Raw genomic sequence first — 27,939 nt, 5'->3', positions numbered from 1 at the left:
GTATGAAATGAAGAGCCGGTGAAACCACGGCGGAGCCTTTCAGGAGACAAAGGCGCCCTTTCTTCAGGTTCAAATGTGTCCCCCACCGCTAATCATCTCTCTTACTTCATCAAGCACCACTCGAGTCACCCACTTTATTCGAGAAAGCAAGCAGCGCTTCAGTGAACAAAGCCCCGGGAGCCCCCCATGGCTGCATTATTACAAGCTTATGGCAGAATTATTGAGCTGTCTGTTTTCCAATTAAACCAGTCATGTGAATGTTTGGAGTCCCAGTGCAAGCCTGGTATTCAGACAACCATTCAGTCGCAGAAACAGCCAAGGTGCACTTTGATATTAAGGTCCATGGCTAAGCTGAACAAAGTTAATTGCTGGAAAGAGCTCCCTGGCATTGATGGCCCTTGAAGCACAGTGATCACATGCAAAGTAATCCTGCTTGCTCTGACTAACAAGGCAGCGTTGGAAATGTGGGCTGCCAAGAGCAAACCTAATTAGAGCCAACCCAATCTAGAGACTTCCACCCAAGGTCTTTCAATGGCCCAAATGCATCTGCCTAACTTCAATCTATTCAAAGTAAACTTTAATAAGAACTTGTACTATGTAGTGCCTCATACTCACTTCTGTGGTTTCTAAACGCTACCAAATTGTATGGTACTCAGTTTACATACCTTGGAACAATGGAAAGCGTGAGTTTGCCTTGCTAGGATTTGAACTCGTGATAGCGACAGCTAACTCAACCTTGCTCAGTGAGAAAACTTATCTTTGCCTACCTTCTGTGCATATCGCAATATCATCAGTATCATTGTAACTTGGTCCTGCACACAGATACTACAATCAGTCCCTATCTGTGATTTAACATCAGATGCAGTGATTAATTTTAGGATGTAAAAAGGGTGAAATCTGCATTTTATAATAATGTTGCAGGATGATATTGGCCTAACTCAACACTGTGACCCGGTCCTTTTTAAAATATTTTACTTTTATTCAGTAAGATTTTTTAGTGCTTCCTATATGTGTTATTTAGACTGTGTAGATGGCCTGTTGGTGGCAGCAAAGCAAATGAACTATATTTTACGATTTTATTTCATACTGAAAAATATATGATTTTGAGTAACCAATAATCTTAATTAAGAGAATAAGAAAATGCCAAATACAAGTAAATTGCATTTTGGAGGATAACTCTATTAATCAGCATATTAGAATTCTGAGAATTATACCAGGCAACCTAAATTCTTGTTACATAATGTATTATAAGAACTTTTGTGAGATGTGTTAAAATTGCAATTGTGCAGTTTGGCATCCTTTGCATCAAACTCCATGTCTATTCTCCTGTTCAGCGCTCTGATGCCTTTGTGGACATGGTCTGAGCTATGAAATATACTGTAAAAACAAAAGAGCTTATTCAAAACGCTGTGGGATGTATTATGACTCTGTGGGATGTATTATGTGCAGGTATTCACCAGCGCAATAATGAAGCAAAACATTTTACACCATACCCTCTCTATGTGTAAAATGGAGCAAACAGTATACGCCCTAACAAAGTTTTGCAGCAAAGCCAAAAATCGAGCAAACTGGTTTCCCACTACTTCATTATTTACTTAATAAGGAATGGAGAAAAACAAGAATTTGTTAAGAGTTTTGCTATGTATTTAGTAAAAACACCGCACCGTAGGAGTGCTGTATTTTGTTTAAGACGTTTAATTGAGTTGAGTTTCTATGTTAAAACCTCGATTACACGTGTGAAACCAAAGCTGCTTTCAAACCCATTCCTTTATTTCTACCCTTCTGCAAAAAGCATTTTTGTATTATGCAGTGAAGCATAATCTGTTTACTCCAGTCCCTATCACAAGATCAGACAAACCTATTTGGTCTCCTTTTTTCAGAGCTGCGTTTCAAAGTGTGTGTAATATTTGCCCAAGTGTACTGTCTCTCACAGTGGCAACGAAATTTATTGCCCATTTGTAAACAGGGAAGGACGATTCTTTCGTGCCATGCTGGGGAGCCACGGGCTCATACGTCAATAAACTCGAACTGGTGTCAACAAAACCAAAATGTACAACTAAATCTAACAGAGGAGTTAAAAAAAACACAAATGCATGTACGAACTTGAAGCACAGTAAACTTGAAAAGTACCTATCCGGTTACTGCAAGACTTATGGACGAGAAAGAAATATAGCTTTTAATTAAATTTCACTGACATTCTGTGCATTTTTGTAAGGTCTAAATACATACCTCAAGAAGAGTATCCTGACCCTGGGTCACACCATTTATTTTAAAGACCTCACCTCCTCCCCAAGTGCCTTGGGGCATTAAGGGATTAGGCAGGGTAACTAAATACAAAAATAAAAACTAACTCTCCAATGAACATCCCTATTCTCAGATCACTCTCAACCACGCAGCACTGATGACCCGAGGGTACCCACAGCTTCACACTGATGAGAAATAAATGTTAGCAACGTAAGGGCCAGATGTTTCAAAGGGTTTTAGGAACCCTAAGACCCTAAGGGAAAATGCTTTAGTACATATGGCCCACATTAGCTTTGTTCATACAAACAACACTTGACTTTAACATTCTATAGAATATGTTTTTGTAACATTCAAAAGAATGCAAAAAGATACAGTTTTTCCCCCCAGTTTCACAAAGGCCCTGTGCATTCGCAGATTGTTAAGCTATTTTATGTTTCCATGGCAGTTACTTTTCTAAAGATATCCACAATGAATATCCTGTAATTGTGATAGACAATGTATATGTTGTATATATCCACATGACGACACTTTTAAAAGTTATTCATCTTTCTAATACATTTTATAGAAAGGAAGAAAAACACGAAAGATAACTCTATGAGTGGCTCCAACAGCATTTTCCATGACCACAGCAGATGCAGAGGAATGCAACTAGGCTGTTCCTGAAGGTACAAAATAGCATCCATCTTTAATAACCACACCGCAATCATGCACAAAGAATCGAGAAAGACAGGGAACAAGAGAACGCATTAGGAAGAATTACAAAACACTCTCAAACTCTATTTTTTGACCTTTAACATAAGCCATCCCTAGAAACCAACATTTCTCTATCTACATGCCAGTCAACACATATCTAATGTCATTGACACACAATAGGGAGTCCAGCCTCTTCGATGTTACCTTTATTATTGCTATAAACCGTCTTGGCCAATGACATTTTAGTATTTGTAAATTGATTTAAAAAATTCAATTTGATTGGTGGTTCTGCAACACTCGAACCCCACAAGAAAAGTGCTTTTAGACCTATGAAGACATATTCTGTGCAGAAAGGGAGGGTAGCCCTACCTGCCTCTAGAAGAATGAAATAAAAGACGTACCCCCCTGCTCCGCCTTACCCCATAATGAAACCTCATAATCACCACCTTCACTGCCTACTCCTCCTTCATGTGCCTCCAACCCAACCTAATCTACACGCATCTCACCAGTAGAGAGTATGATGACAAGCGCCTCTCATTCATATACAAAACTGATTATGCACACCGGCATTATGGATGCCACCTACACCACCCATTATTCAACACTGCTAGAACCTACCACCTACTGCATGATTCTTAAACTGTGGGTATAAAAACACAGACATTTGCAAGGTCTCAAATTCCCCTTCAATGCTCAAAATCCTGAGGCACAAAAAATCTATAGTCACTTCTGAAACAAAATCAGACCAAACATTCCCCAAAGGCAATAACTTTATAATCAGCCTACCATACCCACAACATTTGTCACGAGAAGCAGCCTATAGAGAAAGATGAAAAATCTTTCCTCCAGATTTCTGAATTTTGTCAGAACTATGTGAGGTCTCCTGAAAATCAGCTGACCTTAATCAGTAGTTGGGAGCTTTGAAGAGGGATTTGTTCATTCGGTATCCCATGCGGCAAGCTGAATCTGGCCGGCACAATGAGAAGATTACAGCTCCTCCTCTAACTGACATGTCCCTGAGAGGGAGGTATGCCAATTTCTAGTTATTAGACCTAACTGAGAAGAGAAGTAGTTAGGAAAACTTCTTTACAGGGATGTACGATTGAAGAATCTATAAAAACTATAAGAATACTCTGGAACTAAAGGAGGTGGTACTACAATTAATTACAAAACTGCAAGCTTGCCTGAAAAATTCAAGCTACCATAATGAAATACTCAAGTAGAACAATGTATCATGTCTTGTGACTTGGAAAATTGTCAGGCAATTTTGGAAATACTTTTTTTGCCACCTCCTTTGTTCTGTTGGATTCTTAGGTTTTGTTATGAGACGAACCTTGAACTGAAGTTTCTAGACTCAATTAATGTGACACATATTTTGTTTGTTTAAAAGTAAGTATGCATGAATTTTCAAAACAAAAAAAGAAAAAATACAGCAACCTACACAATTTGGCCTTACTTCACAGTGTGCTTCCAACCCTCATTGTCAAGCTTAAAATCTTGAGAGGGATGCATAAATGACTCCAATACTCCAGCCCCAAAATAGGAGGTAATTTACAAGATACAGAACCAGAATCATGGACCAAGCATGTTTTTTAGAGATATATTGCCTCTGGAGCGCAATAATAGATGATCTACACCAAATGGGATGATATTTTTGTAAACAATGTTTAGGACAAGATTGTGTCACACAACATTTTCGCCAATTACATTTTTGTTGTGTTTATTTACAAACTGTTTTCAATTGAATAGACCACAGGCAAGAATATAATTCAATGTCCATGGATCAAAACATAATAATGGACAAGTTCACAACAGTTTACTGAAAAGAGAAATGTTTCCTCACAATACGTTTTACTTACTATTCTGAATAAAGTACACAACATATCTAGGTTCCCCTCAACATCATTAATGCATAAAGTGTTGTAAAGTATTTTTATTTCACTGCACTCACATTCATCCAGCCATGCATTCACTGGTCAAAGTAAGACAGAAAAATCTTAGAAGTGTGGAAAAATGGCACAAATGCCAAATACATACCTTGAAGTAATTCTCTAGGGAAATAATGGGGATGAGCTCTAGTCAAAGATCTCATATTGAGAGAAATAATATGAAGAAGAACGAGAATGATGAAGAGAAAGATGAAGTTCAGGGCGTTTTATGAGGAAAGGAATTTCTCTGGAATATATGCACTTTGGCCACGTAAAGACAATTTCATATACAATATGAAATTACCCAGGGAGGCCAGTCACAGCTTTTTTCAGATAGTTTCAATACTCACTATATTGTTGTTTTCTCAGCAGTGGTGTACCACCAGCCAGAAATTAGTAAGGACTCGCACCACTATAGGAAGATATATGAGGCATGAACGTTTGACACCAGTGACTTATTTAGAGTTTGGCAGATCGCAATATCCACCAAGCAGTGGTGGATGTTGTGTCCACCATATTTATAATGTCACTGAAGACAATACACACTTAACATAGCAGATGGCCCCATCTGTCACGTTTTGGAGTATGTCCTAATCCGCCAAACTCCAAATAGGGCCCTTTATGTTCTACATTTCTGCGCAGTCTGCGGATGTATGGTTTTAATATTATTCCACAAGCTCTGAAAGAAACTTTGACTGCACTTGTCATAGACGGGGACAGTAAACAAATAGCGATCAAGAAATGTGTTTAGCATTCACTGAATGAAGAAATTTGTTCCAAATGTTAAAAGAGTTTTAAATATTAAAGAGATTCTTTGCAAATACTAGCCATACAATTAGTTCTGGATGAAACTTGGAAGTATTTCATGTTTTCTTTATTCATTTAAATTCAGTTATTGCCTAATATCATCCACTACAAAGCATATATAACAGTTAAATATAGGGTGCAATGTTTTTCATTCAAACCTTCAAAATTACAGTGGGTGCTGCCAAAGGTTCAGTTAGTTTCAGGGAAGCCATCCAATAATAATCTGAAAAAGCAAACTTCCTTTCATAAACTGCACATTATAGTGAATCATGTTTCCAGGACACAGCAGCCCCAAGGAAAAGTAGTCTGCTCTGAAGTTCTTTTCTTTTATTTGCGGTAAAATCTATCAAACGTTAAAAAAGTGTTTTGTGGTATCTGATAGGTATCACATTTTAAATAGGTGTTTTGTGGTATTTTTAAAAACTTTAAACTATGTTAATCAGAGAAAGCTGATTCTAAAACTAGTTTTATTTTTCAATCCAAAATGAAACTTAATGGAATGTTGAGATTGGCAAGTCAGTTCTTGATAGGACTTAATAAAGAATGAAGTGCTGTCTGGAAAAAGTCAACCTGGGTGAACCAGAGTACGTTGTCACAGAAACACAGTTGTTTGATGATCTTGTGAAACAAAACAAGATGAAAATGATAATCATAAATATCTGAGTTCATTTGTGTTTCAAGGATCGCACAATCATTTGAATCCACGGTTTAGCAATGCAACAGAAGAGGCAGGTACCATAATTATCATATTTTCTATTCACTATAGTGATTTTCATGATTTACAATAAGATTGTGGCCTGTCTTTTTTTGGACTTTGTGCTGTTTACTAAGATCACTTAATATATAAATATGTTAATATTCTAACATATAAGGGGAAATGGGAAAAATCCACCATACATGTGGAAATGGTACACCTGTATACACACTCACACAACAGGGAGGGACATTTTAAGGATTTCGGGGGCCCTGGCAAAAGGTATTTTCGGGCCCCTGCTCAGAACAGCTTCGAATTAATGATCCGGTTTAAATCTCTTTTCATCTTATATTCAGGGATAGTGACATGTGTTTTTTTTTTCAATATTATAAAGCAGCATCACCGCTTTAATATTATTGCAAATAATCATTATGACCGCGTCCTATGTAAGGTCCGGTTGGGGTCTAAAACAAGCTTTTTAATGGATATAGCATGGTCATATCCCTCACATAAAAAAATCAAGGACAAGAGTATTTAAAGCTATCTGTTTAAGAACTGCTCAAGGTCATCAGAGGAATACTCCTTACAGAACAGAGCTATTTATTTATTTATTATTTATTTATTTATTTTTGTGTTTTATAGAGCGCAAACTTGACCCGTTAGGGTGTCAGAGCGCTTTACAGAGTCGCAGAGTTGTACAAAAGGCATGACAAAATAATAGTGTATCATCAACAGCGAGGGGGCTGGGTGCAGGGTACAAAAGGGATGGAGGGATAACATAGACATTTTACAATCCATTTACTCAAGACAAGGTCCCAGGTCGCATACCTTTAAACGCCTCTGTCACACTATCTGCCCATTGTTTGTCTCAGAACAAAGCATATGTGAACAGCATATTAAACCAATCACCAATGTATCTAGTATTTAACATTTACAAGGTCCTACTACCAGATTAGATCATCAATGTAGTGCTGGGTCGCCATTTGTACGACAATGAATCTCGGCTCGACTTGGCAGTGAATAGCTTACCCCTAATATCGGGCACTCACATCTTGCTTGGATTTAAATTGAATCAGACTTGTTGACAAACATCATAAACCCATATAAAGCATCCATTAACTTGTTTATTTGATAAGACGTGACAAATGGAATAAATGACTAACAATCTTTATGTTTTATTAGATTCATTTCTTTATGCTAACATTGAGCCTAATGAATGAAATGCATCTCCAACTTCATTGTGAAAATAAAATCTTCCTATTCACTGCTAAATCAGACAAGGGCACAGTAGCAGAAACAATGATAGATTATATTTGACTACTGCAATGTTTTATTGATTTACCAAATACATCTATGTCCCTCCAGCAGGCTGGAAATGTAGTAATAAGTGATTGGAAGCCTGAGTAAGCAGGTGTCTTGAGTCTTGCACTGATTGTCAGTTGCTGTGGGAATTCCATTTAATGTGGTATTAGTGATTCATGAAAGCTGCACACGTTTATCATTAAGATTATGAATGGGAGGAGCCAAGATGGCGATGTGAACGGACGTGAAGTCTCTCGGCTCCCCGATCCTTTGTTCCTCTCGCCGAAATCCTGACGTTATCCTGCTGCGAAACGCTGACGAGGGGACGGAGACGGTGTGCGGAATTGACTGGTGCTCTCCCGCTGTTCCTACCTGCCTGGAACCCACTGCACGGCCGAGAGAACTGCGGAGCTCATCTCTACCCTGAGACCGAGACCCAGACGGACGCGCTGACATGGCGGCTGCCGGAGCTGCCGAGGCTATGGAGGCGGAGTGCCTATAGCGCCCTGACTGGCGCCTCTACCTGCGATTATCTGCGCCTGCCCTTCACTTATGCACGGAGTGCCTGCCGACCGGGAACATCCTCGGGCGCCTCCACTGCCGAGCTCTGCAAGTGAGGTACGCAGCGTCACCCCCATGATGGCGGACACTTAATCACCGCAGCTCTCCCTCAAGCCTGATCCCGACCACCGTGAGCCTTTCATCGCGGGTCGCCCACTGATTGTATGTCTGCGTTCGGACAGCGACCTACATCCCTGTGTTCTCTGTGGCACTTGCGCCCCTGCGCCCCTTTGCTCCCCCGGCGGGGCTCTTGCACTGGCTAACCTGGCTGCATCTCCTGCTAACGCTGCCTCGGATAAGCCCTGGACTCTGTTAAGGTCCCCTGGACGCTGTCTTGTCTGGGGTCAGGCGCCTGTGATCGAGACGCATATGGAACCCCCGGCGGCCCCAACTTATGGCTCCATTCTTGCTGCTGTCCGTGACTTGTGGGCAGAGATGCGTGTAGGCTTTTTATCACTGTATGGGAGGCTTGGGGCTGCTGCGCCCGTGGTGACCTGCACATCACCGATCTGCCTCTCTCACTGGGAAGCTGTGTCTGTCGTTACTCCTGTCCAGGCTACTTTGTTGCCGAACAATTGCTCTCTCCTTCAGCTTCCCGGCAGTGTTGGCGGACACAAATTGATGCCTATTTATTTCACCGGCGCTACAATGTTGCTACCTCCACCAGTGCTCACAATTTCCTTCGAGACTTTGCTACCTTTGGTGATGCCGTCGCGGGCGCGGCAGCTAGCAGATCTGCTTGCCCATGTTCATCTGGCCCTGTTGCTGCTATTCATTCTCTCGCTGTCCAGTGAGCAACCATTGGCGCTGTCTAGTGGGATACATGGAACTGATCGTGGACGGACCCGTCCATTTTGTTGTGGACCACCATCTTCCTGCCGAGAGCGGCCATCTTGTCTCTTTGTTCAGCCCGTCTGGACTGCCATGCGAGGGTTTTGGCTGTGGGGGCGAATACGTACTGGTCAGGGTTAGCGGACTTTCTTGGTGGACTTTGTCTTCCTGGCTGACTACATCTCGGTTTGCAATGATTCATGCATTATGCGACTGTAACTCTCCTTGCGTTGTTCTTGTTGGTACACATGGGGGATGGGACGACTAGACTTGTTAGGCGGGTGGGGCCTCGGGATGAGACGCCCTTTATGTGCGTACTACTTTGTTGCGTGTGATCTCTCCCTATTTTGTTTCATACTGCACAAATTATACTCCTTAGGTGATATATAGGATGGGAGTTGCTACATGGATGGGGTGTCCGAGAGACTCGGTGTTTAATGGGCTCCTCCCCACACTTTTTTCTTTCTTGGGAGTTATAGATTAGGATTTTCTATTCTTTCTCCCTAATTCCAAAAAGTGACCTTTTTCTTTTTTCTTTTCTTAGGGTTTTCCCTCTCATTTTTCTTTGTCTATATTTCGGGTTCTTTAGCGGGCGATAGACACACTGCGGGGGGGGGGGTAGGCCGTAGCCTCTGCGATGGTGTAGGGTGGGGGGTAGGTTTTAGTTCTCATGTTGGTTTCTATGGGCCTTATTTTTATTATTTCTCTGCGCTTTTCTTATCTAATTTCTGCTCTGGTCCAGGATAGGGACGTGTAGGGAGTGGGCTGCTCTGTACATGGCGTGGAATTGCTATACTGGCGACTTTGTTGTTTTATTCGTACCCGCCATATTGCCTGGAATTGCTTTAACGCTTGGTTTCCTGATACGCTCTTGCCTGCTCACGCTGTGATGTAATTGTATGGGCTCAGCTTTCCTGGATGTCTACTCTCTCTTCCTTTTCTTATTCCTCTCTCTTCTCGTTATTATTCTTTTTCTTTTTCTATATTTCGGGTGAATCTGGGCGACAGGCACGCTGTTCAATGGGGTAGACCGTAGCCATTACAGTGATGTAGGGTGGGGGGGTGTTTGTTGTTTTAGTTTGTTTTGTTCTATGGTCCCTTTTTTGCCTTCTTTAGGGGGTGGGCTGTATCCCTTGTTGTTCGCTCCTTTCTTCGTTAGCGTCTGCACCTTCTCCTTTTCGGGGCGGGTGGGCTGTACGTATGGCGTCCACTTTATTTGTTTGTTGGTATTCTTTGTCTATTTTGCTCCTGATGTGGGCGTGTGTGGTCTTTGGGCTCTGCCCTACTGTGTCATCTGCTTGCGTGGGGGGCTGCTTCCTCCCGCCCCCCCCGTTTTTCTTTTCGATATATGTTGCATGACGCGCTAGTAGATATGGTTGCTACCTCCTTTAAGTAATGTAAAATGAAACCTCTATATCCTGGCGCTGGCGATGTCGTGATTTTTGTATTCATCCTGTATTCATCCTGTCGTATACATTGCTATGTTTCTTTTTTGACTCTCCTGACTTTGCGGCCGGCCCCTGTGGTTGTAGGCCAGCGCTTGTACTTCTACCCTTCTTTTTCAATAAAGGTTTAAAAAAAAAAAAAAAAAAAAAAAAAGATTATGAATGAAACAAACCTTAATTGCATTGTTTCTGATTGGACCCTGGCATGCCTTGTAAGTGTATATCCATCTATATTGTATTTCTACAGTGCAAACCGAGGCAAAAGGCTAGGTCAAAAGCAAGCTTAAGATCTGTAAATATAAGGAAGCAAAATTGGGGACGGCGATGGTCAACTGGCTGTCGCTCCTTTTATCCTTTCCATACTGGGTAAAATGATCCTTTGAATGAAAGGTGCACTCTGGAGGAATGAAGTTCCTTTAATATCAAGAAAGAAGAATCTTCTCAGATTCAAAAAAGTTATAAATAACTTCTGTTTCTACAAATTGTTCACTGGTTACTTTGTTCTGTTCTTATTTTCTCCCCTGTGGTAACCAATTCTTTGCGTCAATATGACCTTATTATAGCACTATACAAAGTGTACTTTTCCATTCCAATCCTGAAACCCGTTAGACCAAAAGCTGTTTACCACTTGCAGACTAGAAGTGCTTCATACTACAGTATATCCACAATTTCTATCAGTGAATACACCATAGCGAAGTTCATGTTAAGAAGGTGGGAATGCACTAGCCCACTGCCAGCCCCATTACTGAACACACATCGCAGCATACATGTGGAACAAGATTCCAACTTAAAGTCTGTCAATACAATACATTTTCCCAAAAGCAACATGTTCTGAGGATGATATAATGTGATAGGTCTCAAAAACTCACAGGATATGAATCTAGTGTATAGTACAACAATACTGAGTCCTAAATATAATTTAGAAATATTTCTACCCCATAAAGTTAATACTAGAAAAGCTACACCCAATAGATCCCAATAGACACCCTTAGCGCTGCCGAACGCCTGCACTTCCAGATCCACATCGATTCCAACAACACCCTCAGAGAAACCATCGTCTACAGATCCCCCGGACCCCGGCCACAGTTCAGCGACTCCATCACCGACGTCATCGTCACACGCACGCCTTTGCATCCACAGACTACATCCTCCTCGGAGACCTGAACTTCCACCTCGAGAACGCCAACGATAGCAACTCCACTACCCTGCTTGCCAACCTCAGACTCAAACAACTCGTCACGACAACCGCCCACTCCGCCGGACACACGTTCGATTCCATCTTTTACACCAGCAACCAGATCACCTTCAGCCACACCACCGAACGCCATTGGACCGACCACCGCTGCATCCACTTCTCCTTCGAGACACACCACGCACAACCACCCACAATGAATCCCCCACCGCAGCTGGAACAAGGTCACCAAAGACCATCTTATCACTACCCTCGCCCAAGACCCATCAACCAACCCCACAGACACAGCCGCCCGCAACTTCAGACAATGGATCGACGACAGCGCCAACACTCTCACCCGATCAAGAAACCCTCAAACAGACACACCGACAGAAGAGCCATCTGGTTCACCACCGATCTCCAGGCATCCAAGCAGACTTGCCGAAGACTCGAGAAGAAGTGGCGCCACGAACAGACACCGGACAACCACGCAGCCCTCAAGAACGCCAGCCGCAAACACCACCAACTCATTTGAACCACCAAAAGGACCTCCTTCAAGGGACGCATCAACAACAACGCGCACAACAGCAAAGAGCTCTTCAACATTGTGAAGGAACTCGTCAACCCCAGCTCGAACGACATCCTGCAGTCGCAAGACCTCTGTGACTTTCTAGCCACCATCTTCCACTGCAAGATCGCAGACATCCACAACGGCTTCAACACCCAGACCTCCCCGACAGTCGCCAACACCTCAGACTCACCATCCCCCAGCCACACCGGCCTCCTGCTCTCCTGGAACCACGTCAACGACGTCATCCAAATCATGAACACCATCCACTCCAGCTCACCATCCGACCACTGCCCTCACCACATCTTCAACAAAGCAAGCTCCATTATCGCACCCCAACGCCTGAAGATCCTCAACAGCTCCTTTGAGACCCCCACCTTCCCGGAGAGCTGGAAACACGCCAAGATCAACACCCTACTCAAGAAACCCAAGGCGGACCCAAAGGACCTCAAGAACTTCCAGCCCATCTCCCTGCTCCCGTTCCCGGCGAAGGTCATCCTGAAGATTGTCAACAGGCAACTGACCCGCTTCCTTGAGGAGAACAACATCCTGGACTCGCCCCAATCCGGAGTCCGCAGCAACCACAGCACCGAAACCACCCTCATCGCTGCCACCGACGACATCAGGATCCTGCTGGACAATGACGAAACCACGGCCGTCATCCTCCTAGACGTCTCGGCCGCCTTCAACACTTTATGCCACCACACCCTACGCACACACCTCCACGACGCAGGGATCCACGACAAAGCCCTGGACTGGATCACCTCCTTCCTCACCGGCAGAACCCAGAGAGTCCGCCTCCCTCCATTCCGGTCCAAAGCCACCAAGATCCCTCAGCTTGACCCTTTTTAACATCTACATGGAACCGCTTGCCAACATCGTGCAATCACACAACCTTAACATTGTCTCATACGCCGATGACACAAAGCTGATCCTCTCCCTCACCAAGGACCCCGCCACCACCCAAACCAACCTCCACGAAGGAATGAAGGCCGCCGCCGAATGGATGAAGAACAGTCACCTGAAACTGAACTCTGACAAGACGGAGGTCCTCATCCTTGGCTCCTCTCCCTCCGCCTGGGTCGACTCCTGTTGGCCGGCCATGCTGGGAGCTGCACCGACACCCACCGACCACGCACCCAACCTGGGGTTCATCCTGGACTCATCACTATCAATGACCCAGCAAGTAAACGCCATCTCCTCCTCCTGCTTCAATACCCTCCGCATGCTTCGCAAGATCTACAGATGGATCCCCACAGAACCAGAAGGGCGGTCACCCAAGCCCTTGTCAGCAGCAGACTGGACTACGGCAGCGGCCTCTACCCGGGAACCATGGTCAAACTACAGAAAAGACTTCAACGCAAACGGAATGCCTCCACACGCCTTTTCCTCGACATCCCCCGCCACAGCCACATCACTGCCCACCTGAGAAACCTGCACTGGCTCCGCCATCAATCAATCAATCAATCAATCAAGACATTTGTAGAGCGCACTACTCACCCGTAGGGTCTCAAGGCGCTAGGAGGGGGGGGTGCCGTTACTGCTCGAACAGCCAGGTCTTGAGCTTCTTCCTGAAGGAGAGGTGGTCTTGGGTCAGGCGCAGGTCGGTCGGGAGGGAGTTCCAGGTCTTGGCGGCCAGGTAGGAGAAGGACCTTCCTCCTGTTGTCGCTCTTCGGATGCGTGGGACGGCGGCGAGGGCGTGGCTGGTTGATCTGAGGTGGCGCTTGGGAGCGTAGAAGTTGAGGACAAGAACAAGAGGATCACCTCCAAGCTCCTTACCTATGCTCACAAAGCACTCCATAACGCCGGACCAACATACCTCAACTAACGACTCACCTTCTACCCCCGAACCGCCAGCTTCGCTCTGCTGACCTCGTCCTCGCCACCATCCTGCACATCCACCGAATGACCACCGACGGCAGATCATTCTCACACCTCGCCGCCAAGACATGGAACACCCTCCCTATCCACTTGCGACAGACCCAGAACCTGCTGACCTTCAGGAGACTTCTCAAGACCTGGCTGTTCAAGCAGTAGCAGCACCCCCTCCCCCACACCCCTATCCCCTTAGCACCTTGAGACCCTCACGGGTGAGTAGTGCGCTCTACAAATGTTTGATTGATTGATTGATCTGTATTTTTATTAACAATAATTTGGCCATTATTTACTATAGATATTCTGATATACAGTCCCATCTAGATAATGTTCATGTTCAAATCATTCTTATTCATGTGGCTTTTCTATGTGAACATACTATTCATGCCATATCTGAAGTCCTTGTCGAGATAGCGGGCATACGCCTTTACTTAATATCCCTCCTAATCATATGTTGGGGATGGAATATATTAACTCTTGTACAATACATTTTACAGACACATCATCTATGGATAGTCCACCCAACAAGATCACAATGGACAATCAGCAGATATTTCATGAGTCTCCAGATCTATTACTGCCTATTCAGAGCCAATATGAAGTAGGCAAAAGGACCTGGTCACCCACCATCGCCTCAAAGACACTACTTCATAAAATGTCTGGAATGCAAAACATAAACATACTTAGGGTTATATTATTTACATTAAATATATATCTTTAAGAGACACCGCTGCAAACTGCAAATTGTATATAACATAAGGCAAATTAGCCATTTATTTATTGTTAATAACCAATCTCTTCCCAAAATGAGTCAACATCTTGCACTTCCAGTAATCAACTTCCGTGTGCCCCTTAATTAACTTTTTACTCTTAATTTAGGGATCCCTTTTTGCCAAAATCAATCCCAGCATCTGGAGTGTTATTGCTGCCAATCAACAATCTCCTGAACCTTGTTTCCAGCTAAATTATAAGAAATACTGTTGGGCAGGTTAATCTTGCTCACTTCTGCCCAATAGTACTTCTCAAAGTGGCAGAACATATGATCTATGAAAGCATGTGTCAAACTGCATAGTGTTATTTTTGCATATATTACGAGTGCTCTTCGCCTCATGCACATGACTAGCTGAACAATTATTGGACTAATACTTCAATCCCCTTTACCGCACAGTCTGGAGGATTCAAACTTGATGTGCCACAGGGAGCCTTCGAGATTAATTTATGCTGGTGGTTGTAAGTGGAACAGGAACTTGTGATTTGGACCTGGGATATATACTTTATTCTGAGACTTTGACCCAGAGTAAGAGAGAGAAAAGTAGAAAAGTGAGAAGGAACAATGAAGACAAAGATCGAAAAATAAACCTAGAAGAATGAGTGAAGAGACATGAAGTGTAGAATGGTGGCAGAAAGAGGAATGAGTTGGAACCATTATATGCATAGGGTAGTCCCTGTTACTTTATCTTAACAGGGTAAATGCAATTTCTAAAGTGTGAAAAATGTCAAATAGGGATCGATCAACTGATTGTCTATAAAAGCTTGCACTAATTGTCACCTGTTAACTTCTTAGAGCCACCATTATTACATGTCCAAACTGTATAAAGAGAAGTCAGATGCGAAGCTATCAAGGACAGTTACTTTGTACCTTTCTAGATTTCCTATCAAAATTATGCACAATATATACAAACATATATTTACAATATGTTATCATACATGTGAAGAATCACAATGTCTTTGTATACATAATATCCGAGCAATAAGTATATGTATTTCTTTTAAGATGTGCCTTGATTGCTAATAGAACTTTTTTATATTTGGGGAGGAGACGGTTTTGTATTATCTCCTTAAATGGCTGAAAAAATCCGCTTTTCATTGTCTGAGTCAGTAGTTTGCCACATCTCCAAAAGATATACTATCATTCCTGGAAATCAATAGGACAGTTGTTATCAAGAACCTAACACTAAGGACACTCAATTTGTGTGTCTGTTGATATATTCACAGCTCCTTAGTTGTCCCATTGTAATGTATCAGAAATGCTTTCATTTCAGCACAATCAGTAAATCCTGATTGTAGACCCTTCTAAAATGCTTTGGGATTCAAGCCTAATCACAGCCGAGGAGTGTGGGACACCATGGCAGCCTTGGCATTCGGCAACTTCATTATATGTCAGTGCCAACATCAAGCTCCTAGAAAATCTTTCATTAAAGCTATCACAAACCTTTTTCTTTTCTTCAAGTCATTTCTGCCATTCTCTACATGTCTGACAAAGACATGATGTTTATTTATTTATTTATTTTGTCAATTTGTAGGGCGCAACAGCTACCCAAGAAGGGTTTCCCGGCGCCTAGACACAGCTAGAAGCGAAGAGACAGAAACGGAGGGAACATTGAGGGATTATTGTTCGAACAGCCAGGTCTTTACAAGCTTTCTGAAGCTATGGTAGTTATCTTCCTTCCGAATGCTTGGAGGAAGCGTGTTCCACAGGGAGGGTCCAAGATAGGCAAAAGATCTGCCCCCTGATCTTACACGTTTGAACCTTGGCATGCAGAACCGTGCTGCTGTCTGGGACCGGAGGTTTCTCTTAGGTGTGTAAAGGCAAGCAAGGGATTGGAGGTATTTTGGGGCTCCTCCTGTTTTTATTTTGAACATGTAGTTCAAGGCCTTGAAGCGAACTCTGTTCTCAATCCTGAGCCAGTGAAGGTCTCGGCGATGGTTCGAGACACCAGCGTTCCTAGGAATCTTACACAGGAGTCTAACCGCAGCGTTTTGCGCCACTTGTAGTCGTCCAATGACAGATTTATTTGCGCCTAAATATAGGATGTTGCCGTAGTCAAGCCTTGATGTGATAAGGGCATTGACTACGGTCTTCTGAGTTGACATAGGCAACATCCATAGGATTTTTCTCAACCATCTGGTTATGGTGAGACACACTCCAGTAACTTTGCTGGCCTGCTTATCCATGGATAAGGCGTTGTCTAGTACAAAACCCAGATTTCGAGCATGGGACACCGGGGTAGGAAGAATGCCCATCTGTTCTGGCCAATGCGCGGGGTTCCAGAGATCTTTGTCTTTTCCCAAAATCAGAATTTCCGTCTTGTCCCCGTTCAGTTTTAACTGGTTTGCTGTCATCCAGTTCAGTATTTTTAGTAATCCTTCCTTGAGTAGTGACGGGGAGTGGGGACAAGAATTAGACAATGAAAAAATGATTTGGGTGTCGTCAGCGTAGTTCATGAGTGTGAGCCCTAGCTTCTCAACAAGTTCTACCAATGGTTTGAGATAGATATTAAAAAACAGAGGGCTCAGAATGGACCCCTGTGGTACTCCATGAGCTGCGGGTAAGGTGTCTGATTCGGCCTGTTCTGATGCGATCTGAAAGGTTCTGTTTGCCAGAAAGGATTTGATCCATTCCAGAGCCTTTCCTCTTATGCCATTTGTGTGTAATTCTCTAAGGAGCGTTTCGTGGGAGATGGTGTCGAACGCCGCGCTTAGATCCAGCAGCACAAGTGCTACCGTTTGGCCTTGGTCAAGACGTTGTCGGATGTTTTCAGTGACACCTAACAGGGCGGTCTCCGTCGAGAAACCAGCCCTGAAACCAGATTGCGAAGGGTGGAGTAGGAGGTTTTCTTCTGCAAAAGTGGCTAGCGTGGAGTGTACGTGTCTCTCGAGGCACTTAGAAAAAGCAGGAAGCAGAGATATAGGCCTATAGTTGGCCAGTATTTCTGGGTTAGCATTAGGCTTTTTCAAGAGGGGTGTCACCATGGCGTGCTTCCATAAGGCCGGGACAGTGGCGAGGTCGAGGGACAAGTTTAAGAGGTTGGCAATGATATTCAGGGACTGGTCATCCAATTGTTTTATAATTTTAATAGGGATGGGGTCCCTAGGGGAACCGGATTTAACAGTTTTTAGGATTCCTTTGAGATTCTCTAATGAGAGATTCGGCCAGGCTTCCAGCAGGTTGTTGCCAACAGTAGTGGATTGAGGTAGGCTGGGGTTAGACAGAGGGGGAGGATCATCATTAGATATTTTAGTATTGATGTCTGAGATAGTTTTGTCGATTTTCTCAGTAAAGAAGCAAGCTAATGCCTGACATTGTTGAGCGCTTAAGGGGGGTGCAGCGGCTGTAGTATGTGCGCCCGCCAATTCCTTAACTTTGGTAAAAAGAGTTTTGGGCATGTTAGTTGCTTCGGTGATTGCCTTTGAGACAAAGGCCGCTCTTGCCTTTGTACATGCCGCGTGATAGTGGTTTCTGGCTTCATGATAGCATTTTTTGGCATAAGGGTCGTACTTTTTACGCCATTTACGTTCTAATACTTTGCATCTTGACTTTTCGGTTTTAAGGCTGTCGTTGAACCATGGAGCCGGGGGACGATGTCTACTCCCTTTGGTTTGAGTAGAAGGCAGACAGCTATTAGCGGCATATGTTAGCCAATTTTGTGTCTCAATTGCTACGTGGTCCATGTTGGAGTTTGGGCTAGGAGGGTTTAGTTTGAGTGCCTCATTTAAGGCGTCTATGTCGACTGACTTCCAATTCCTTCGATTAGTGGCAGTAGTATTTTGTTTCGCTCTAGGGGAGGGTGGAAAAGAGATGCTAAAGCTGATGAGGTGATGGTCGGACCAACCAGAAGGTACGGTGGCGATGTACGTGAGTTCACTGATGTTAGTTATTATGGGGTCCAACAAGTGGCCAGCTGTATGAGTGGGGCTGGAGTTGATAATAGATAAATTCAATGCAGCTAGATCTTCCAGAAAATTATGGCATGAGGGGATGGTGGGATCTTCCAGGTGTAAATTTAGATCACCTAGCAGAGAGAAATTGCTAGATGACATATAGTAGGGGGTAATAAGATTTGCGAAGTTTGATACCCATTGAGAGGGGTTACCTGGTGGACGATATATCAGAAGGCCTGACATAGTGAAATTGGGGTTCAAGGTAATTTTAAAAAGACCCGCTTCACAATCTGGAATTAGAACAGGTTCCAAAGTACATTTGTAGTCTCTGTTAAAAATGATGGCTATCCCGCCCCCAACCTGTTTTTCCCTATCGAGTCTGGCAATGGCGTAATTGTCAGGGAGGGCAATAGCAACGTCTGGGCCAGCACTGTCATGTAACCATGTCTCGGTTAGGAAGATGGCACTCGGACATTCTTCAATGAGGAGATTAAAGATTTCATGCTTGTGCTTGGGCAATGATCTGCAGTTTGTACTGTAAAATACGTATGTTGGCTGTACATTATTACGTGGGATTTTACATTTCCTGCGTCTCCTAGGTGGGTCAGAGTAGGGTTTCCGGACGTCAGTGGATAGTTTACACTCGGAGCAAACATGGGTTCCGACTATATGAAGGTTGGACAGAGAGCAGTTTGGTTTAGGGGTAGGGCGCAGCGCTCTCAAAGCGGAGGAAGTTCTTACCAATCTGGGAGGTGCAGTGGGAGTGAGAGCCTCGGCCTCGTGCCCCGTCCTGACACGGACGGGCACAGACGGGCTAGTCTTTGGCGTGTCTTCGGCGTGCTGAAGGTGTGCCCGCTGCGCTCGACCGCAGCGCTGTCGGGTAGTGGGCATAGTAATAGGAAAAAGAGGAGTGGGCGTGGCTAACGAGGGTGGGCGTGGCCCCGTGTCACGTGGTGCAGCGACGCTGAAAAGGGAAATTGAGGTCTTCCCTTTCAGGCGCTGTTAAAGTGCGTTATGGCAAGGATCAATCAGCATAAAAACAAGTACAAAGTGCAAATGAGCAAAGTTTTAAAAAAAAATTACATGAAGTTTAGTAGCAGCCCAGTCACCCCGGCTTTCCGCCTCAGGGTACCAGCTGGTCAACACCGGCTTCAGACGAGCGCGGTGAAAATATACTTCCTGGAGTGGGCGTGGCTAACGAGGGTGGGCGTGGCCCCGTGTCACGTGGTGCAGCGACGCTGAAAAGGGAAATTGAGGTCTTCCCTTTCAGGCGCTGTTAAAGTGCGTTATGGCAAGGATCAATCAGCATAAAAACAAGTACAAAGTGCAAATGAGCAAAGTTTTTTTAAAAAAATTACATGAAGTTTAGTAGCAGCCCAGTCACCCCGGCTTTCCGCCTCAGGGTACCAGCTGGTCAACACCGGCTTCAGACGAGCGCGGTGAAAATATACTTCCTGGAGTGGGCGTGGCTAACGAGGGTGGGCGTGGCCCCGTGTCACGTGGTGCAGCGACGCTGAAAAGGGAAATTGAGGTCTTCCCTTTCAGGCGCTGTTAAAGTGCGTTATGGCAAGGATCAATCAGCATAAAAACAAGTACAAAGTGCAAATGAGCAAAGTTTTTAAAAAATTACATGAAGTTTAGTAGCAGCCCAGTCACCCCGGCTTTCCGCCTCAGGGTACCAGCTGGTCAACACCGGCTTCAGACGAGCGCGGTGAAAATATACTTCCTGGAGTGGGCGTGGCTAACGAGGGTGGGCGTGGCCCCGTGTCACGTGGTGCAGCGACGCTGAAAAGGGAAATTGAGGTCTTCCCTTTCAGGCGCTGTTAAAGTGCGTTATGGCAAGGATCAATCAGCATAAAAACAAGTACAAAGTGCAAATGAGCAAAGTTTTTAAAAAAATTACATGAAGTTTAGTAGCAGCCCAGTCACCCCGGCTTTCCGCCTCAGGGTACCAGCTGGTCAACACCGGCTTCAGACGAGCGCGGTGAAAATATACTTCCTGGAGTGGGCGTGGCTAACGAGGGTGGGCGTGGCCCCGTGTCACGTGGTGCAGCGACGCTGAAAAGGGAAATTGAGGTCTTCCCTTTCAGGCGCTGTTAAAGTGCGTTATGGCAAGGATCAATCAGCATAAAAACAAGTACAAAGTGCAAATGAGCAAAGTTTTTAAAAAAATTACATGAAGTTTAGTAGCAGCCCAGTCACCCCGGCTTTCCGCCTCAGGGTACCAGCTGGTCAACACCGGCTTCAGACGAGCGCGGTGAAAATATACTTCCTGGAGTGGGCGTGGCTAACGAGGGTGGGCGTGGCCCCGTGTCACGTGGTGAAGCGACGCTGAAAAGGGAAATTGAGGTCTTCCCTTTCAGGCGCTGTTAAAGTGCGTTATGGCAAGGATCAATCAGCATAAAAACAAGTACAAAGTGCAAATGAGCAAAGTTTTTAAAAAATTACATGAAGTTTAGTAGCAGCCCAGTCACCCCGGCTTTCCGCCTCAGGGTACCAGCTGGTCAACCAGATGTCAGACATCATGAAAAAGGTACAGTCTTAAAGATCAAATTGCACAATTCTCCCATATACTCTTGTTCAGTGACCATATAACATATGGATGAAAAGATCCTGATTCAATTCAACACATAAAGTGAATAACCAGAAAAAGAATCCACATGCACATACCTAGTGATAAACAGTGTATGACACTCTTTACCTGGATGGCAACATTAAATGCGTGGCATATTAACTTTCGCCAGCATACACTTGACTTGAAATACATCCCAATCTCGAAACGTTATTAACATCAACCACCTATTGACAAGCCTGTCACTCGTACCTTGGAAAGCCCTCATATAACCATTCTATTCCACACAAAAAATGGCATTAAATGCTGCAACAAGCTAATATCAAAATACATCACTTATTACAATGCAAACCGTCCAACATTATCCCAGTCAGTAAAGTTTCCTTGCTCATAAAACAACATTGCTGAAAAAATACTGCCTGCTTCTTGTATTTCAGCTGTTATTTCAGTAGCAAAACTGACAGAAAATCCATAACTAATTTATCTCTCCTATGTTCCAGCAACCTTTGATTTTGAGAAAAAAGAAGCGAAGAGAATCCTAATTGTGTACTTAACATAACACCAAGAGTTGTCTTTGCAGAACCATTTGAAAGAACTCAGGGTTGCAAGTCATACGTTTTTACCCTGCACTCCAAATGCATCAAAGGGAAAACACGATAGTGAGCGACACAACAAATCTCACAATTTCCAAGGAACAGCACATGATCGATAGCTATTGAAAGGTTCACTGTACATATTAAAAGTAGAAACTTTTTTTTAAAGTCAAGATTGTCTTTCCCAGCGACGGCTGACAGGGATTGTGGGTGGGGGTGGAGCGGGGGTTGGAGGGAGGAGAGAAAGAAAACATAATATGCACTTATCTTTAACCGTGTCTCTCCTCCGTCGTCTCTCCTGGCCGGAACAGTAAGCAGGAAGCATCCAGGCTCCCCATAGCCAACCACAATGCTGCAAAGCTGCGTTGTGATTGGTCCGAGCGCTGTGGTTCGGCGCTCAGACAGGCAGTGGAAGCCTAGGTACGTTCTCCACCCAGGCTGTAATGCAGCCTGGATGGGGAACATGCAAAGTGCGCATGAAAGTTTGGCTGGGCCGAGACTGCCTGCCAAACATTCATGCATACTTACAGTGTGCCCACCACTCCTCCCGCTACTCATGTGTGAGGAGCCCACTCCGCCGCTCCTGTAAAGCTGCCACAGCAGGAACACATAAAATGATAATAAAATCATGTTATTATCATTTTATTTTACTTTTTTACACTGCTGAAAAGTAATGGGGCGACAGCCCTCCGCCTTAGTGGAGGAGCCCCCACTGGTCTTTCCAATTAATGTTTTTTAAATGAGATGTTAGACATATTATGCTCAATTCACAAGTGTTTTGTCAGATGAAAATGTATCTTCATGGCCGTAAATACCTTGTTTACAGCTTTCAGTAAGATTTGGGGGATTGGGGGTCAGATTTCCCAACAATCAAAGTGGTTAAAATACATGATATGAGATGCAGGGCATGAGGAGGGCTTTAGGAGTTAAGGAGCAGTGGAAAGGAAGAGTAGTGTGGATTGTTAGGGGTACTTAAAACTCAATCGTTTTGTAAAAGAAAACAATTTTAAGACCTTTAAAACAGAGAGGAGAGGCTGTATTTTTTTGGCTGTGTGTGTATGCAAAAATCCCATATGAAATCGGACAAAGATTGCACAATACTCGACTTAAAGCACCTGTACCCATCAATTTACTACAGAATGCATTTACTGGGGGTGCAACACCCCAAATACCACCCCTGTACTACGCCCCTGGATATTATTTGACTCGTAGGTTTTCGAACACCCAAAATCATGTATATTTGTGGTCATTCACAAACTCTGATCCAGTCCTTTCCCACCCCAGAAGTGGTCAGAAAGTTACTTCAGCCAAGGTCTGTAAAGATTCACCTTCGAGGACATGAAGGGGAAAGGAATCTCCCCAGATTTATTAGGGTTACTCTAGGTGAAGGTGATGAGCTTTCTACATGGGGATTTTTTTCATCAATCAGTATTTGTATAGCGCAGTACTGTAATGCCTAGCGGTATCTGGGTGCTGTATTTGTGACGCCTCTGTCGAAGAACCAGGTCAGAAACTAGCAGAAAGAGGAAAAATAAAAGGTCAGAAACGTGCAGAAACAGAAAAAATTAAGGCAGAATGAGCAAATGAGGTATATGTAGAGAGTAGAAGTGGGCAGAAATACAAGCAGAAAGCGACTGAAAAGGAAGCAGAAAATGAGCAGAGGAGGCACGAACCTAAGGCAGCAGTGGGTAGCAGACTGCGGGCAAGCTGGACAGGAGAACCGAGGGGAAAAAAAGGGTTTGGGCTATTCAGCAGCCCTGTCCACTAAGTGAAATTTATGATATGTACAAATATACACCAAGGTAATAGGGGAGTCTTTGAAAGTCACATTGGCAGATGCAACAGTATATCTGGAAACCTGCACATTGTGAGGTTTTCCAAATTTACCATCACACCTATTTTATAAATCGCAAAAAGTGGAAAGATACATTCCTGCTGTACCATAGAACTGTGCCCGGACTTTTACATCTTTTTTTGTGACTCAGGAATTATATTTATTCAAAAAATAATATATTTAAAATATCACTAGGATGTTTGTTTTAATGCTGTTAGCATATGCCTGAAGCATGCATCACAAGCTGGGTACACTTTGCAGACACTCTTTAACCCATACCTGGTGCTGCTGCATGCAGCAAGGCCCAGCATGCAGGCCTTTGTTTTGTAAAACTGGCTGCTTCAGATCTCCCAAAAAGCGTCTGTGGTATGGACATTTGATAGCAGAAGAGATCGTGGCAAAGGTATAAAACAAAGATGGGGACCCGTGTGAAATGTAACCGATGCTGGCTGACTCACTCCCATACAAAGGCCTCAGGCTGGAACGCAAGAGGATGCTGGGACCTGTGTACATTACGCCCCTGCTCCAGGGCACCAGTCAAGACATATATTTGCCCATAATTATATCACACAAGGTGCAAACTCATTCGCATCTTCACCATATCACATTTCTGGGTGACAGCACGAGACTCCATCTTTTCTGAGGGATCATATACCACTTGTCGAAGTAAACACCACAGTTTACGGTTACCTCAGACTTGTTCAATAGCAAGGAAGCGAGCTCTTGTTTTTTTAAGCTAACTGTACATTTTTTAAATAGCAGGCAGTAAAAATGGTCAAGCCAGCTATTTTCCTAATGTAAACCAAGAAAAGCAATGACAAGCAAATCCCAGTCCGAGAGAATGGGGCTATTTCAAAAAGACTGGTTAGCATGACTGGTTAGCATGTGGCTTCTTTTCATAAGTTGCTATTAAAGAAGTCCTGGAACTATTAAAGAAGTAGAATCCTGTGAAGGTAGACAGAGAAACTTCTGAAACAGATGATTAGCTACCTCTGGAATTCCCCATAAGTGTTGGCCTTCACTACAAGGGTGACAACCAATACATTTCTAGTCTCGTGAGGGTTCCTGGGCGAATGTGCCTAGCAGAAGAAACAGGGATCGGAGTGGGCAGAGAGACATCAAAACGCAAGAAACCATGTAAATGGGACATGCTGGAGGAGAACTGGAGAAGGACACTGGAAAAAAGTCAAATGACTTAGATTGCACTTTCGTTTCCCATTGGACACACAGTATTCTTGTACTACTGTGAGTGTGCTAGAGTTGCACAATTGCAGTAAAGTACAAAGCCCAGGTTAGACACATTTTCATATGCACCCAAATGTTCACATCAGGTTAGTGCATTGCTGACCCCAATAAATAATTAAAGGAACTACATTTAACATCTACGGCTTATATCCATGATCCACTGGGGTACTTGCACTGTTGGGTACAACAAATGCAAATATTCATTCTGCCGTCTCTCAAAGAAATACAATTAGGAGTAAAGATGTAAGGCAAGTGGTGGCTTCTTGCAGTCCACATCACAAAATAAACAAGCACTGACAAAGCCAAAAGGTCTGGGTTAGTCTTGGAAAGCATGCATTTTGTTGCAAAGATATGCTATATGTCAAAAAATAAACATTAGCAAAAATATGCGGGTCATGAACACTATCACTGGAACTGAAGTGCACTCCTTTTCAGGAGGCTCTGTACATGTGATCAGGTAATATGCCGTCACTCACAGTGCACGACAGCCAATGGTTGAAGTACGGTCACCCACTGCCCCTCACTGTATGCTATAATGGGCAGAAGCAAAAACTGAATGACATCTCGTCAGACCAATGAATAAAGTGGGCTCACTGACAGACTGTACGTAAGTATATGTATTTTCATTATGTAGAAAAACAAGGGAGGTGGGAAGCTTAATTGGGTCAACCCTCAGCCTCCCTTAACCCCCTGGCTGCGGCCGTAATTCTGCGGCTGTGCGGCACATTCCGATCGCGGGCGTGGTCATGACGGCTCCCGGTCGTCATCAGCACACGCCCACCGTAACTGATGATGACCGGGAGCCGTCATCAGCACCGAAGGGGTTAAACCTTGTAATCAGTACACAAAAGTACACAAAAGAGGGAAAGCCTCACAACTGATGAACTCCTAACGTTTTAAGAGGTCAAATCTACTGGTGTCAATACATATCAAAGTGGAAAGGGATCTGCACCCAGGTGAATCGGTGCGACTCTTGCAACACATGGATATATTAGTAGGATCCTCACCCACCACCAGTGTCATGCTTCATCATCCTATCCTCATCCACTGCACCTAGTCTGAGTGGGATAGGCTCAACACGGTTTGGAAGTCATTAATATTCCTTAGTACAAGCACTTTATAAAAGCCTGTGCATAGGGGATTCCTTTTATAACCGGAATACGCACACGAGAGTTCCAATCTAAGTTTGTATCTTTTAAGAATTACACGTGTCAGCTATTTCGCAGTGTAACATTTTGCACCTATGCTGCTCTTAGCTGTGCTGTTTTTTCAGTATATTTTTATGTATGACTAGTGAAGTTTCCGTTTCAAACTAAGCCCCAATTTTTCAGATGAGTTATTGCTCATCATGTAAGTATTGTTAACAATTGTTGTGGTTAGTTAATAGGACTGGTGTACAGAGTGCTCTGGTGCTTGAGAGGTCGTGATTTACACGCAACAGGAATATAAATAAATAAAGGATTCAGCTAAAAGCAGCTCTTTCTAGTTAATGTAACAGAATCACTTTATCCCAGGTTACCAGATTTCCATTTTCCACACTTGAAGCTTCCTGGTACTTTTACACACTGAGCAATATTTTGCCATGTTACAGCAAAATCTGTAAAAACAGTATACATCTACAAAGCAAAGATTTGGACAGAGGTAGGAATGCTAAAAATGGCCCTTTAACACATCCATTCATAGCCAAATTCATTTTACTATAGAATTTGTCACGTGCTTTCAGTGTGATTCCCGCCTACTCGCGTCCGACTGCACTGAGACTTGTTTTTACACGCTTAATTAAACCTTGCAGAATTGAGTTATGTGTCACCAATCCGTTAATAGTAGGGTATTTTCTTGTTTTATTGGCAGTCGTGTCAGTGTGCCTAAAGGTACTTAATCTGATTGACAGCTTATGACATTCAGCACACACAGATATCTGACTTTTTGATATTGTATCCCTTCTCTGAGGAAATCGAACTGCCATCAAATATGAAAAAAGGTTTTCTATAACAATATGTTTTTTTACTTGCTGTGTCTTAAAACACTTCTGCTGTTTCCAGGCACGATAAATAACTGAGGTCATTAATACCAAATTTAATGGTACTCAATTTTAATAACTTTGGTCGAACGAAAGGCGGGGTTTGCCTTGCTGCCATTCAAACTCGTAACCTTTCAGATCACTGCTGCTAACAAAGCTCAACTCACTGAGAAATCCTTCCATACCTCTGCAATAAAACCCTCTTCGGTGTAGGCTAATACAATGGTCGACATTGACTTCAAAGATGGCATGTAGACAGATCGCGTATAACGTCTAATGACTTGCTAGACTCAATAGGACTGTCATGGATGTTTGAGGGATGTCAACATAACAACCAAAAGCACACATGTTTAAACCACTACCAACCTCCACAGCTGCAAGTGCTAAAGTATCCCTGGAAGTGGAAGAGTCCCCCACACCCTGGGGTGTCAAAACTGAAGAGAGAAGACCCGATATCTTGAACTAAAAATTGAAAGATTTCTCACTTCCACCCTGAAGCAAATGATTGTCCTAATAAAAACAGTGGCCTCAAAAGAAAATGAAACAATTAGAGAGGATAGAATGTGAAATAAGGCAGAGGTAGGGTCTTATTCCCTTGTGCTAGTGCACTACAACACACTCGCACGTCTACAAACTGAGATACTTGACAGAATACACCTACCAATTTTGTGGAGTTCAAATGTTGTCCAACAGGATTTCTTTTTAATGATACCTTGGAAGCTGGGATAACCTACTATGGTGTAGGGTTGTGGACACAAAAGACCATGATGTAAAGGAGATCTTCTTACAACAGTGACAAAGTAGAGTGTTTCCTAAAATTGACGACAGGATAAATTAACTAAGACATTTAGCAACATTGAAGAGTCACATTTGCTGTGGGAGACAGAGATGCAT

The 27,939-nt window shown here is 43.6% G+C and overlaps 1 protein-coding gene across 1 annotated transcript in view; it reads right to left on the bottom strand.

The window, feature by feature from the left end:
* The window catches only part of TNFRSF19 (TNF receptor superfamily member 19), a 212,225-nt gene that overhangs the window by 113,728 nt on the left and 70,558 nt on the right, over window positions 1-27,939 (bottom strand). The gene's annotated exons all lie outside the window — the stretch shown is intronic.

Source organism: Lissotriton helveticus, chromosome 8, assembly GCF_964261635.1.
Source record: "Lissotriton helveticus chromosome 8, aLisHel1.1, whole genome shotgun sequence".
Lineage (NCBI taxonomy): Eukaryota > Metazoa > Chordata > Amphibia > Caudata > Salamandridae > Lissotriton > Lissotriton helveticus.
Note: the sequence above shows the minus strand (reverse complement) of the source record. Positions and strands in the feature narration are given on the sequence as shown.